Raw genomic sequence first — 13,008 nt, 5'->3', positions numbered from 1 at the left:
TCACCTGCAGCTTGTCCTTCTACAACTTCGTTTTGTAAGAAAAGGATCTTATTACTGTAGATACACTAGAAAAAGAAGGTCTCATCCTATCTGTTCACAGCTGCAGTCACATTCTGTCCAGGAAACCCTGCAACCCACTGCATGGGACGGTATTCTCGTCATTGGCAGCTGGTCTAGTTTTTATTAACCCCATTTGGGATCACATACAGGCTAATGTCATGTCAATAACAGCTGCTTTGCGCTCACAGGCTGTTTAATAACAATCTTTTAAAATGTTGATGTTTTAACAATTTGTTGCATATCCAATATGTATGTTTGTATGTTTTTTAGTTGATTTGATTTGATTTGAAATTGTTTAAATTGTTGAAATTGTTTATTTCAAGCAATCACGCAAAAACGCACAAACAATAAGCATTCATAGTCATTTAAAGACGTATCAAACTTAGGATGATTAGATATTAAATCAAAGACTGCTTGAAAGGGAGTGGAAGGAAGCAAACTTAAATAATACCGTCCCTTTTCTACATAAATTATCATTATGAATCATTATGAATTATCATTATCCAGTTCATAACTTTTCATCTGATATCAATGCCTTACCAACCCAGTTTCAGGTCATTACGTATGCCGGCAGGCAATACGTGTCCGTTCGTTGTTGTACTCAAAGTTGCACAATTTCCCAATTAATGCAGTATTCAATAATGCTACCATTCCTTCATTTTCTTCTGTTTAACACCCCTTTTTGATAATTTATGTGTGTCCTCCTCACCAACAGTGTCAAATACTTGACCCCAGTAAGATAAAGTTTTTTTGTGTTTTGTTTATTCAAAGTTATCACCTTTAGGTTTGAAGCAGACAGAAGTCTGAGAGGATTTTCTAAAGCTTGGCCCCTGGTGTGAGCCAAGTGTGCCGTCTGTCAGGAGTTTGGAAAATGGAGGCACCACAAGTCTGAACTCTCATATAGAGCAGATCACTGTTGGAGGGTTTTAAAGGTGGAGATGTGTTTGGAGAAGTAGAGATATTTTTTCATTTGCAACAAAAGAGCCATGTATGCCGATCAATAAACTGACCTTTCTTGAGCCGATTGCATGATATTCTGCTTCATATATAAGACCAAGTCTTGAATCTAGTCCATCACTCCCTTGGGGGGGGGGTTGTCATGGGGTTGCTGGAGCCTATCCCAACCACTGTTTGATGGAGGCGGGGTACACTCTGCACCAGTCGTGTACTACTTTTTTTGTACTGGTCGCCAGTTCATCTATTCCAAAACATAAAAAAAAATAAAAAAAAATAAAAACTTGGACATTGTTGTGATCAAATTCAACAGAGAAGCTTGGGCAGAAGGAAAATCCAAAACCCCTGAACAGTTCCAGACAAGCAGGTGCACGTCAGGATGGTGAGATCTGCAAACAACTGACAACTTTGCTGCTGAGTCAGTGGTAGGTAAGTGTAATAGAGTTGATTACCAGACATACAAGATTCACTCAGGGGAAAGACCACATCCCAAGACCACAGTCACCTGCAGCTTGTCCTTCTACAACTTCGTTTTGTAAGAAAAGGATCTTATTACTGTAGATACACTAGAAAAAGAAGGTCTCATCCTATCTGTTCACAGCTGCAGTCACATTCTGTCCAGGAAACCCTGCAACCCACTGCATGGGACGGTATTCTCGTCATTGGCAGCTGGTCTAGTTTTTATTAACCCCATTTGGGATCACATACAGGCTAATGTCATGTCAATAACAGCTGCTTTGCGCTCACAGGCTGTTTAATAACAATCTTTTAAAATGTTGATGTTTTAACAATTTGTTGCATATCCAATAAGTATGTTTGTATGTTTTTTAGTTGATTTGATTTGATTTGAAATTGTTTATTTCAAGCAATCACGGAATAATGCACAAACAATAAGCATTCATAGTCATTTAAAGACGTATCAAACTTAGGATGATTAGATATTAAATCAAAGACTGCTTGAAAGGGAGTGGAAGGAAGCAAACTTAAATAATCCCGTCCCTGTTTTACATGAATTATCATTATCCAGTTCATAACTTTTCATCTGATATCAATGCCTTACCAACCCAGTTTCAGGTCATTACGTATGCCAGCAGGCAATACGTGTCCGTTCGTTGTTGTACTCAAAGTTGCACAATTTCCCAATTAATGCAGTATTCAATAATGCTACCATTCCTTCATTTTCTTCTGTTTAACACCCCTTTTTGATAATTTATGTGTGTCCTCCTCACCAACAGTGTCAAATACTTGACCCCAGTAAGATAAAGTTTTTTTGTGTTTTGTTTATTCAAAGTTATCACCTTTAGGTTTGAAGCAGACAGAAGTCTGAGAGGATTTTCTAAAGCTTGGCCCCTGGTGTGAGCCAAGTGTGCCGTCTGTCAGGAGTTTGGAAAATGGAGGCACCACAAGTCTGAACTCTCCTATAGAGCAGATCACTGTTGGAGGGTTTTAAAGGTGCAGATGTGTTTGGAGAAGTAGAGATGTGTTTTCATTTGCAACAAAAGAGCCATGTATGCCGATCAATAAACTGACCTTTCTTGAGCCGATTGCATGATATTCTGCTTCATCTCCATCTCTCTGGTTGGAGTTATACTCAGTTTCAGCTGCATGTAAGCAGACCTTTTTCCCACATTTGCTTGACTCTAGGACTTGGTTACATTCCTTTACAATTACAACTGTATTTTTACTTCAAAGATGCACGCAAGAACACAAACTGGCATGCAGAAACAGTTTGCAAATAGTTTAAATTAAGTAATTAAGGTTTATCCTCGACCAATGGTTGTCCCTGATTTATTCCCCAGTGATTCCCTGCATGAATATTGTATAATTAAGGTCGCTGCCAGGAGGTGATATGAAACGCCTTTTGGTCCTGAGAAATGTCATTTACTTTCCAAATAATGTTTCAATTACCTAAGTAATGCCCAATTCATTACTAGAAACCAGCGGAATTGAAATTAAAATGACCCAATGCCCTGGTATCAGTCTCATATTGACCCCTTTCTAATAAAGCTCCAATTGTGGATCAACCGTCCATTTAGGAAAAATGTCAATAATCGACCAAAAGGGGGGACTTATTATCATACCCATTAACATAGACATTGCTTTGTTGGCTCTGGGGTGATTTGAATGTCTGTAAGAGTGACCGACCTGCTCCTGCGCCTCCGGCTCACGGTCCAGAGGACACAGAAGCGCATAGACTCTGATCAATAAGCACTTTAATTATAGCGGCCCCTTCGGCACGGGGCTCTTCACGGTTGGAAGATGCGCGATGCCACAGCTGATCCAGCAAGATCATTTCAGCCGTACTGGGTTTTTTATCGCCTCAGTAATCTGTCTCTGTCCAAAGTCATCAATGACAGCAAAGTGTCCACTCTTCTTCGTAAATTTAGAAAAATAGACCCATTAGAAGGAGTTGAAAGTTCACTTTTTTGTGTGTTCATTAAAATGTCCTTTTTATTCTTTCCTTAAAGACCCACTACATAGAAAATCAGATTTTTGATGTCTTTAACATGTTCTAGTGGCATTCAACTCATGATGGAAGATTAAATTGTGTTTCTGAGTATTTCTTTATTCAAGTTGTTGTGAAGCAAGAGCAGACAGAAAAAGAAAAACAGTTGGATAAAGCTTGTAGCCGTGACCCAGGTGCTACAGTTGACGGACCAAAATCCGCCTGCTCCGCTCCCTTCTAACACTTGCAGACAAAAAAAAACATGTACATCTTTGTTTTCCTCGTCTATGCATCTGGCTAAAACTGTATGGCTGAATAGCTCCAATACTGCTCGCACCCGTAGTGTCTTTTTGGGTTTGTGAGGGGATCTAAGCTAGTGGGAGAGAGTGTAAACAAAAGGATGTTGGGCTGTGAGGGCAGGTGTACTCATTGGCAACAGTTCCGCCCACAACTCAGAGTCAAATTTTCAATGAACTCTTACCACTCTGCAGGAAATGCGTCTTTGAAAACGACTCAGGTTTTTGATTTTGCCCAAAAAAACCAACTTAATCCTAATTAAAAGACCACTGGGAATGCTTTTACGTTTTAACATCCTAAATGTGGGATGTATTTATAAACAATTTTTTTTCGTTTTTGTGGATATTTTCTGCAAATAAGAATTAATTTGGCATCAGAAAAAAAGAATCAGTAATGCAGTAACAACAAAATTATGAACCTTTTGGGGAGCAACAGTTTTGCTCCATATCTCCAGTTTGGTTAATTTCAACATTTTTTTAGAATCAAAGGATTGGCATGGTTTAAGACTTTCTCTATCACTTAATTTTGGGGATTCTTATATTCAAACAAATTGTGTAAAGCTCTGTATCAGCCGTAAACACCGTGTTCTCCGATGTACTCATCTGTAAATACAGATAAATAACATTTCCTTTTTCTCTATGAATTCATCAGACCAGTCAAAGGAAAGTCAAAAGGAAGTTTGAGTCGTTTTTTTTTGTTGACTTTACTCTTTGGTTCATTATAATAACACAGTTTATTATATACAATGTCAGAGACAAAAAATGTAGTAATCCAACTACATATTTTGTTATTAATATAACTAATTAATATAACTCAGACTTTTACTAAGTCTTGTGTCAAGAAGAGTCTTTTCAGTCTTGTGTGACACCAGTTTCTCTTGAGTGACTCGAGGATCCGGTAAGCAACGCCTTTTGGTGAAAATGTCCTGCTGGTGCACTAGATGGCAGACTTTCCCTGCAACAAATAAAGTCTGGTCTCAGCCAAACTTTGAGAGAGTCATCCAAATTCAAGAAAAGTAGTTCAGAGAAGCGGGAATACAATGATTGCCCCCCCCACCCCACCCCAGGTTATAGCTACATTATTCTGCTCTTCCCTGCAAAAAAGTAGCTGTTGAATAATTTAGATGTCTGTTTTAAAAACATAAACTCAGCTTCTGTCTTGTTCTCAATAGATGTTGGGATGGGATGATCTTGTTTTCTCGTGCTCATTTACAGCAAACTGATGAGATCTCTGTTTTTGTTCATTTTCAGGGATAGTCTAGCTTTGCTTTTTCTGTATGTTCTCTAGTAAACATTGGTTTAGGGTTTACCTTCATCACATGATGAGCTCTTTCCTCCCCCCATCCTTCCAGCACCATTGCTTTCTTGTCTTTCTGCCCACATAACCTCCCTCACCCCAAAATTTTCTCCTTTTAGCCCTCTCATCCCCATGTGACATCCCACCATTTGCTCCTCTGGTGGGTTAAGCAGGGTCATTTAGCAGCTTTAATCCCGAGATGTATGTGTGTGTGTGTTCATGAGAAAGCTTCATTCCTCCTGCTCGAGAGAGATTATTCCAAGTTCCTGACCTCCGGTGCTGAGAGGGGCCTGTGTTTGGAAACAGAGGCACTTGTCTTTGTCTCTTCGACCTAGCAGGGAAGCTCTGCCAGAGGCCTCTCCCTCCAGGCCGGTCACAGCCGTGCTCGGCCTGCTCCGGAGCTGCTGCTCCGTCTTCTGATCTTCGCTACGGTTGCTTGAATATTAATATGCCTCTGCTGGGCAGACAGCTGGCTGACTGGGCTAACAGTTCCCGCTTTTGCACACACGCCTACACACAAACCCCAGGATGAATTTGGCTTTCAAGCAAAAACATTGATCCAGAGTCCCCTTTCTGTGAGTCAATCTGGCACCAATAGCCATTCAAGTGTATCTGCTTGATCTGATCTTTTCCGATAAGAGAAATCCGTCCCAGGGTATGTTTGTGCGTGTGCAGTTGTGTGGAGATATTGATTGTTGAGTGACTTGCAGTATAGATCCCAAACAGCTGTTCGGAGTTTAAATAAGGCCTGTAGCATATCATTAAATCACTATGATGAAGTCGAAGGAGGCTCAAGAACACAGTTTGTCTTTTTTATGCTGCTGAGGAAAGTGAATTTTGATCGTTATGTTTCTGGTGACAAACTCACCTGACTATCACGCTATACTTTCATGTACTTGGTTATTTGTTACACCAGAGTCAGGAAAGCTCAGCTGCACGTTGTTTGTGTACCCTAAAGGTATGTCATGTCACTCTAGCCCTTTCATTTAACTTTAACTTTCATGATCTCAAAACTTTTTAGTGAATTGAAGTTCGGTTTTGTTTTTTTCAAGTTTTTTTTTCTTGGAACAGAATGAGACACAGTTTTGAACTGTTTCCATGAAACTTGGAGAAAAACAAAAATTGACCGAAAATACAATCCTACAGTTTTTTTTCTTCTTATGCACTGTTCTTTTTAGTTTAGTCTTCTTTCTTGTCGATTTTATTTCAATAAAATTTTTTAAAGAACTTTTTAAAAATATTATTTTGTTTATTTTTAATATTAAAATAAAACAAATGCATTTTAATTCAATTCAATCTTAGTTAAATGTGACACAGGTTCCTGATAACAGGTAATTGTTTTTATTCAGTCATATTCCTTATCGTCTAGTCTATAAACAGGAAAAACTACTTATGTCCATCCATCCATGTTCATAACCACTTTGTCTTAGTGAGGGTCACAGGGTTGCATGACCCTACCCAGCTACTATCGGGCAAAGGTTCACCTTGGACAGTCCAGTCTGTGAAAGGGCTACACAAACTCATTCTGACACCTGAGAGACAATTCAGAGTCATCAATTAACTTATTATGAATGGATTTGAACTGTAGGAAGCTGGAGTGCCTGGACAAAACCCACGCATGAAAGGTCCAAGCCAGGATTTGAATCAGCCCCTACAATCTAAGTAAAATAAGATTTCAGCATAACAATCTTGAGCAGTGTGATCATCTTCCTGCTGTATAGAATGATTGGAGAAAAACAAAGAGAAATGGCAACGCACAGAACTACCAGACCATGAATCTATTCCTTCCAAAAGATGCACATTGTCTTTAAACTACAATATATTTAAGCAGGGTTGTTTGGTCTCACAAGTACATTGTTTGTTTGTATAGTCTGCATATTTTGGTAGCTGAAAAAACTCACCTGGAAGTTAATCTAGCAAACTGCCCAACTCAGGGTTCTCAATTCACTTGCAACAAAACTAGTCCAGGTGTAGATGGAGCTCTGAAAGATCATTCGAAGAACCAAATAGCAAAAGACAAAGAAATAGAGCATTTAAATAAAGGCTGTGCATGTTGAGAGAAGAGCTAAGACAAGCTTACAAGCCTGAATCAAGCATAGGTTAAAGATGTCTTCTGGAATTGTGTGAACATCCATGTACCTATAAATGTAACAGTTTCTTCTTGTAATGCATCTTTTACCAACTCCTTTGTATGAGATTAAAACACACACAAACACACACACACACCCATATGTAAAAAACGCCCCTTTCACCCTCCGCGGGTGGTTTCTCCTCCAAGCTCGGGTCCTCTACCAGAGGCCTGGGAGCTAAATATACATATATATACCTATATATATATATACATATGTATACCTTTTAAATATATTAAACATCTACACCTGACAGTAATTATTATAAAGTTCCACCAACTTCTTGCTTTATAATGCTTAAGATTTGACCCCCCCCCCTCCCCCCGCCTTCTAACATTCCTCTCTTTTCATCCCCTCTCCTCTTTTCTGTCTGGTCCAACAAAAAACTGTTACAAACATATTTAGTTCAAATTTAAAAAGAGGTTTTTTCAAATACATACTTTGTGCGTCAGAAGATTCATAACCCCATGTTGTAACAGTAAAATACATCCAACACATGAGGCTCAGCTCCAATCTGTTTGCCTAACTGTTGTACAGAACAAGTTAGAAAAAAAAGAACGTGATCGAAACAAGTGTATATATACACATATGAGTTTCTCCCTCTCAGACGTCCTTTGTCTGTTTCTACGGCACCAGTGTAGCTACAAAGCAGCTGTCAGCTCACGTCTGCCCCCTGCTGGTGAGGCATGCCTCAACTAAAGCTTTGTCTGCGGGCCTACAGCAGTATTTTCAGTGCACGTCTCTATTCACATTGAGCCATCAGACATCAGACATGAGGCACAGCGCTCCAGAGCCTCACCTGGAGTTTCCACTCCATCTGTGATTGGGCAACACTGAAATGCAGCAATTTTAACCTCAGAAACTGTGGAAAACGTGTCGAGTCAACTGTAAATGTATATTTAACAAAGATCAGTGGAAAATAATATTTACCTTATTTACCTTTCTAGTTTATCACGATCATGACAGGTGAGGCTACGCCTCACTTGCCTCACCTGACCGCACATCACTGGTATGTGGCTGTATTGCTCAGTCCAAGGTTGGTGACATATGTAGCAGAAAAGGCATCAAGAACAATCACAACCACCACAATATTTGGTCAGAGAATCGTCCTTCAAAAAGATATTGACCCAAATCACAAACCCCAGCCAAGTCAGAACTATCTAATGACATGAAAAGTAGTAACATGAACAACACGAAAAGTGGTCAGCCAGTCTTCAGACTTGAACGCCATTGGACTAACTTGGGATGAACAGAACAGTAAAGTGAAAGAGCAAACTACAAGGTAAAACATTTATGGGAACTTTTGCAGAAGACTGAGAGATAACTTTCCACAGAACATTTCATTTTCTGTATTTTCTATTAAAAAAATAATGCAGGACTGTGGTAAATCTGTATGAGTTTAACATTTTGATCTATAAAGTCTTTTTTTCAGTATTTCTTTCAGTAACTACTATTGTTTTGTTTTTGCAGTACCCTTCCATTTCAGATGCCAAACAACACTTTACACTGAAAACTTTTCAATGAGAAAAAAAAAAAAAAAAAACTAGGAACGTCTGCACGTTTCAGTGGCATTTACGTAGCGTGTCAGTGTGCATAAAAAAAGGAACTGCTGACAAATCAGTCTCACTCCACTCTGCCAGTGACAAAATGGGTTGGAACAGACAAGTGAAGTGCTTTCTTATAAATTGACTGTATCTACTTCCTGTGTCAAAGGACTGAATCATTCCTGTGCATTATAGTTCTTAACCAGCAAAATACAGGAGTAACTTCATGTGATAAAAATTGAGGAGCATTTTCGCTGTTGGTGTAAACAGTAATATCTAAAAAGAGAAATGAAGCAACAAAGTACTTGCAGAAACCTTGAAAAGCTGAGGCCAAAACTGTTATGTACTGATGCACATTTTTTAGCTGAAAAGCTCTAACCTTCCACTTTATATCATTGAGATCTTCTCCAGTAATTCCAGAAAAAATGCCAAGGTTACCGCAGAGCTCCTGAGGCTTTCCACTTTTCCCATTCACTCATGCAGTGCAGACATGTGAATGAATGCAGGAGCCAGCACACACCTCATCCACACTCACAAGCATGCACACATTTCATGAGTTACAGTATGCAATGCAGTCACAGTGCTGACAGACAAGTGTTTTCATCATCTACAGCGGAATTGTTGAAAAAGTGTTACAAAGCAAGCAGAGGTGAGTAGTTGTAAAAGTGAAAAAACAAAAGGCATAGATGGTGAAAAGAAAAAGACAGCGGATGATAAATGACATGAAGCAGAGGAGAAAACAGATACATGGATGGAGTCTTCCTGTCAATCAGATTATAAGTCAATCATTTGACAGAGAATTGCTTTGACCTGAAACTTGGCAGATCACATTCACTCTCACTCACACAGGAACCTCCACAGAGGCACTTAGAGGATTTCCACGCAGCTACATGGAGATAAATGTGTCTCACTCACATCCAGTCTGGTGTTAAGTGCACGTATTAAGGAGTATCAGCATTCATGTATGTGCCCCGTTCGTGTGTGCGCACGTGTGTGTTTGTGTGTCTGGGTGTAAGTAAGTGACTGAGTAATGAGTGGGTGATGGATGGACGATAATGTACATTTGCACACTCTCACGAGGGACGAAAGTGCTCAGACGTCTGGTCTGGCTCACACTCTGTAAACTTTGTGGGATCAAACAGTTTTTTTTTTCCATTGAAAACTTTAATATTCTCATCCTTTACATATGTACACTCCCTTTACATTTGTTAACATCTTTATGCTCATCTGAAACCTTTGGTTTTCTTTCTGTATCTGCCTGTTTCACATCTGATGTCTGCTTCTTAGTAATGGAGCTAATTTGTTTAGCTCACATAGAGTGCCTGTCCATTAGTGCCGGCCTGTTTGTGCCAGGGGAAATGGTGACAAATCATACCAACATGTGAATCTAGCCTGCATGTGTAACTGATTTTTATCTGCAAAGGAAAGCCTATACTTTATTAGAATGATGATGCTTGTAGGAAAAACTTGCTTGATTCCAGCTTGTAGTAAATTGCTGGCTGAAAGGTTTTTGTCATGTAAAATTAAAGTTTTTAACTTGCAGTTGTTTTTTTTAGTGGCTGCCTCTCCCCACACTTGAATAACACTAGTCGACTGGTTCATGTCATTTGTACTTTTTCCTCCTGTGACCAGAAACAACTGAATGTCACTTTGAGACTGAAACAGATTTCACTGGGAATGTTTATGTTTGTTGTTCTTTAAACTTTTCACCAAAAAGTTGCATTCTGGGAGGAAGTACATTCAAAGTAGAAATGTAGAGTTAGAGTTTTTTACAGTACGCCATTAAGTTTGAAACATTTTTTTGGGAAAAATCCAGGTCTTGGTGCGTCAAATTCAAGCAAAGGCCAGCCCAGCTTTCCATGAACCTGGGTTTACAACAAACGCTATTTGCACATCAGGGGCATGCAGTTTCAATAAAAAAAATACAAACGGGATCAGAGTTCCTTTATATGTTGGGCGGGGTCTGGCAGCAGCACGTTTTGGTTGTTGCGCCCCAATTTACATAGTATGGCGCATTGAAAGTTCAAAAATCTTAACTTTGGCATAGAAGACACGTCGCATAAACCCGTGACGTGTTATAGACGTGATCAGTGGGTGGAGTCTAAAACCAACATGGAGAAGAATCTGATTATTCTACCCCTAAACTTTATTTGATTGTTTTTCTAATTTTATTCTTGTTTTTACTTTTTCCCTCTTCTGACTAAAACGGGATAGCAAGTCATCAAACTGGGTCTCAGAGATAGAGACATACTGCTGAAAGTGTCCATCATTCAGATGCAGCTGTAGATGGTGAATGGTAAAATACTCGTAAAGCGCCTTTCAACCTTCCTCGATGGCCCAAAGCGCTTTACACTTTCTATTAACATAAACAGGATGAGTTACTCCATCTGCAGCTGCTCACTGTCCAAAAAAACTCAGCTGTGATGTCTGAGAATGATCTAAGCACCACTGAGGTTGTAATTGTGCGCCTCTTTTAGTGTTTGTGTGTTTATTGGTTTGTCCTGCAGCAACATGGGTAAGTAACGGCACGTGAATTGTGAGAAATGAAAATTAGAAGTCACTCCATGAAACATAGATCATCTGTCCAACAGCATCGATTCACAACCTGTAAATATCGTTTGACCGTTGATGGTGCTTGACAGATTTATAAGATTGCGAAATATGGCATAAATTATACTAATACCATCAAAAGACACTGCCGTTTGAAAGTTGCACTTATGGTGAGTCACCACCAAACTAAAGAATCAAAGCCCAAAGCTCAACTTCGACTTTTGTGGTGAGTCTTTGAGAATTATCTACAACTGCGTCCAAACCTCAATGACCTAAGGAAAAAAACTGTGAAGAATGGTCCAACTTTCCCACACATTTATGAAACGGATACTTTCATCAAAAATTCTACAACTGTTTCACGAAGTTATACAGTGTTTAACAAACCATGCCTTTGTGTGGACCTTGTTTTTGTTGTATAAAGAAAAAAAATATTCGTCTAACACAAAAAGTTGGTACAAAAAAGCCCTGCTGTGGTTTTTTTTATCATCTGTTTTTTTTTTTTATAAAACACAAATATTGTTTTAATCAAAACTGCATTTATGCTGCAATTAAGCATTGCTTAGGAATGTCTTTTGTTTCTGTGTCAATGTCAAATGACCCACCGTGGTACAAGCTGCTACCAAAAAATTGTAACACACAGATTACTTGAATAAAAGTATTGCTTTACTTTGCAATGTTTCTGTCTCATAATCATAGTACTGGGACTCTTGTATTATTTAAATCACTTAATTTAAAACTCTTGTTTGTAAAATAAAAATAGACAAAAGAACATAATCAAAAGTGACAAAAGTACTGCAAAGTATTTTCTTTGTGGTCTAACCCTTGCATGGCAACTCTGCCACCATCAGTGTAACTTTGAGTCTTCATGGGTGAATGGGACTTGTGAATGTATGGTGGTGCTTATGATCTTAATGAAGGTATAAAAGTGTTATTCATAAGTGTACATCCTTTACCATGTATCGTTACCTTTCGAATTTCAGCAGCCTTCTTTCACCTCCACATCAAGTCCACGTTGTAGCTTTTGTCCTTGACCACACTCCAAGCCAAAGTCCACATTACCAACCCTGTGTCTGCCATTGACATGCTCTTAGATCGAATATATGAAGTGTTCTCTGGTGGAATCTCCAATTCTTCTTTTAGAAATTAGTTCAGACTGACATCCTCATAAAGGACTATAAGTTGTTACACTCTAGATCCGACTTCTACTGCTCTGTTTTTGCCACTATCTGAAGACAGGAAGTGAGCAGCATTTGTTGTTGTTATTGTCTGAATCCTTTTAAATACCCTTTAATATTGCTCCATTTTTGTATTTAGTTTACCCATCATTCAGTCCATGAACCTTACTCTGAGTTTACGAGGAAAAACAGTCTCATCTATTGTAGTCTGCCCACATTTATCCTCAATAACTTTCCTTGTGCCTTTATAGACTTCATTCTCTCAGAGAGATCTCAGCCGTGCTCATCTTCTCTATAATCAACCATTAAGTGCAATACATTAGGCCATACATATGATACTTGTTTCAGTATTATTTAGGCTGTCTACAAATAGCCTCCAAGAGAAATACATTAAAAAAATGAGCTTTGCTATTAACAGTTTCACCTCAACCTGGTCATCTGTTGTTGCACATGAACAAAGGAACACAAAATACTACTTAAGAGTCATTAAAAATGCTTTATACTACTTTGTTTGAGCAAAAATGTATCTGTTACTTTGATTCAGCAATGGGATGGCT

Source organism: Oryzias latipes, chromosome 17 (genome assembly GCF_002234675.1).
Source record: "Oryzias latipes chromosome 17, ASM223467v1".
Classification (NCBI taxonomy): domain Eukaryota; kingdom Metazoa; phylum Chordata; class Actinopteri; order Beloniformes; family Adrianichthyidae; genus Oryzias; species Oryzias latipes.
Note: the sequence above shows the minus strand (reverse complement) of the source record.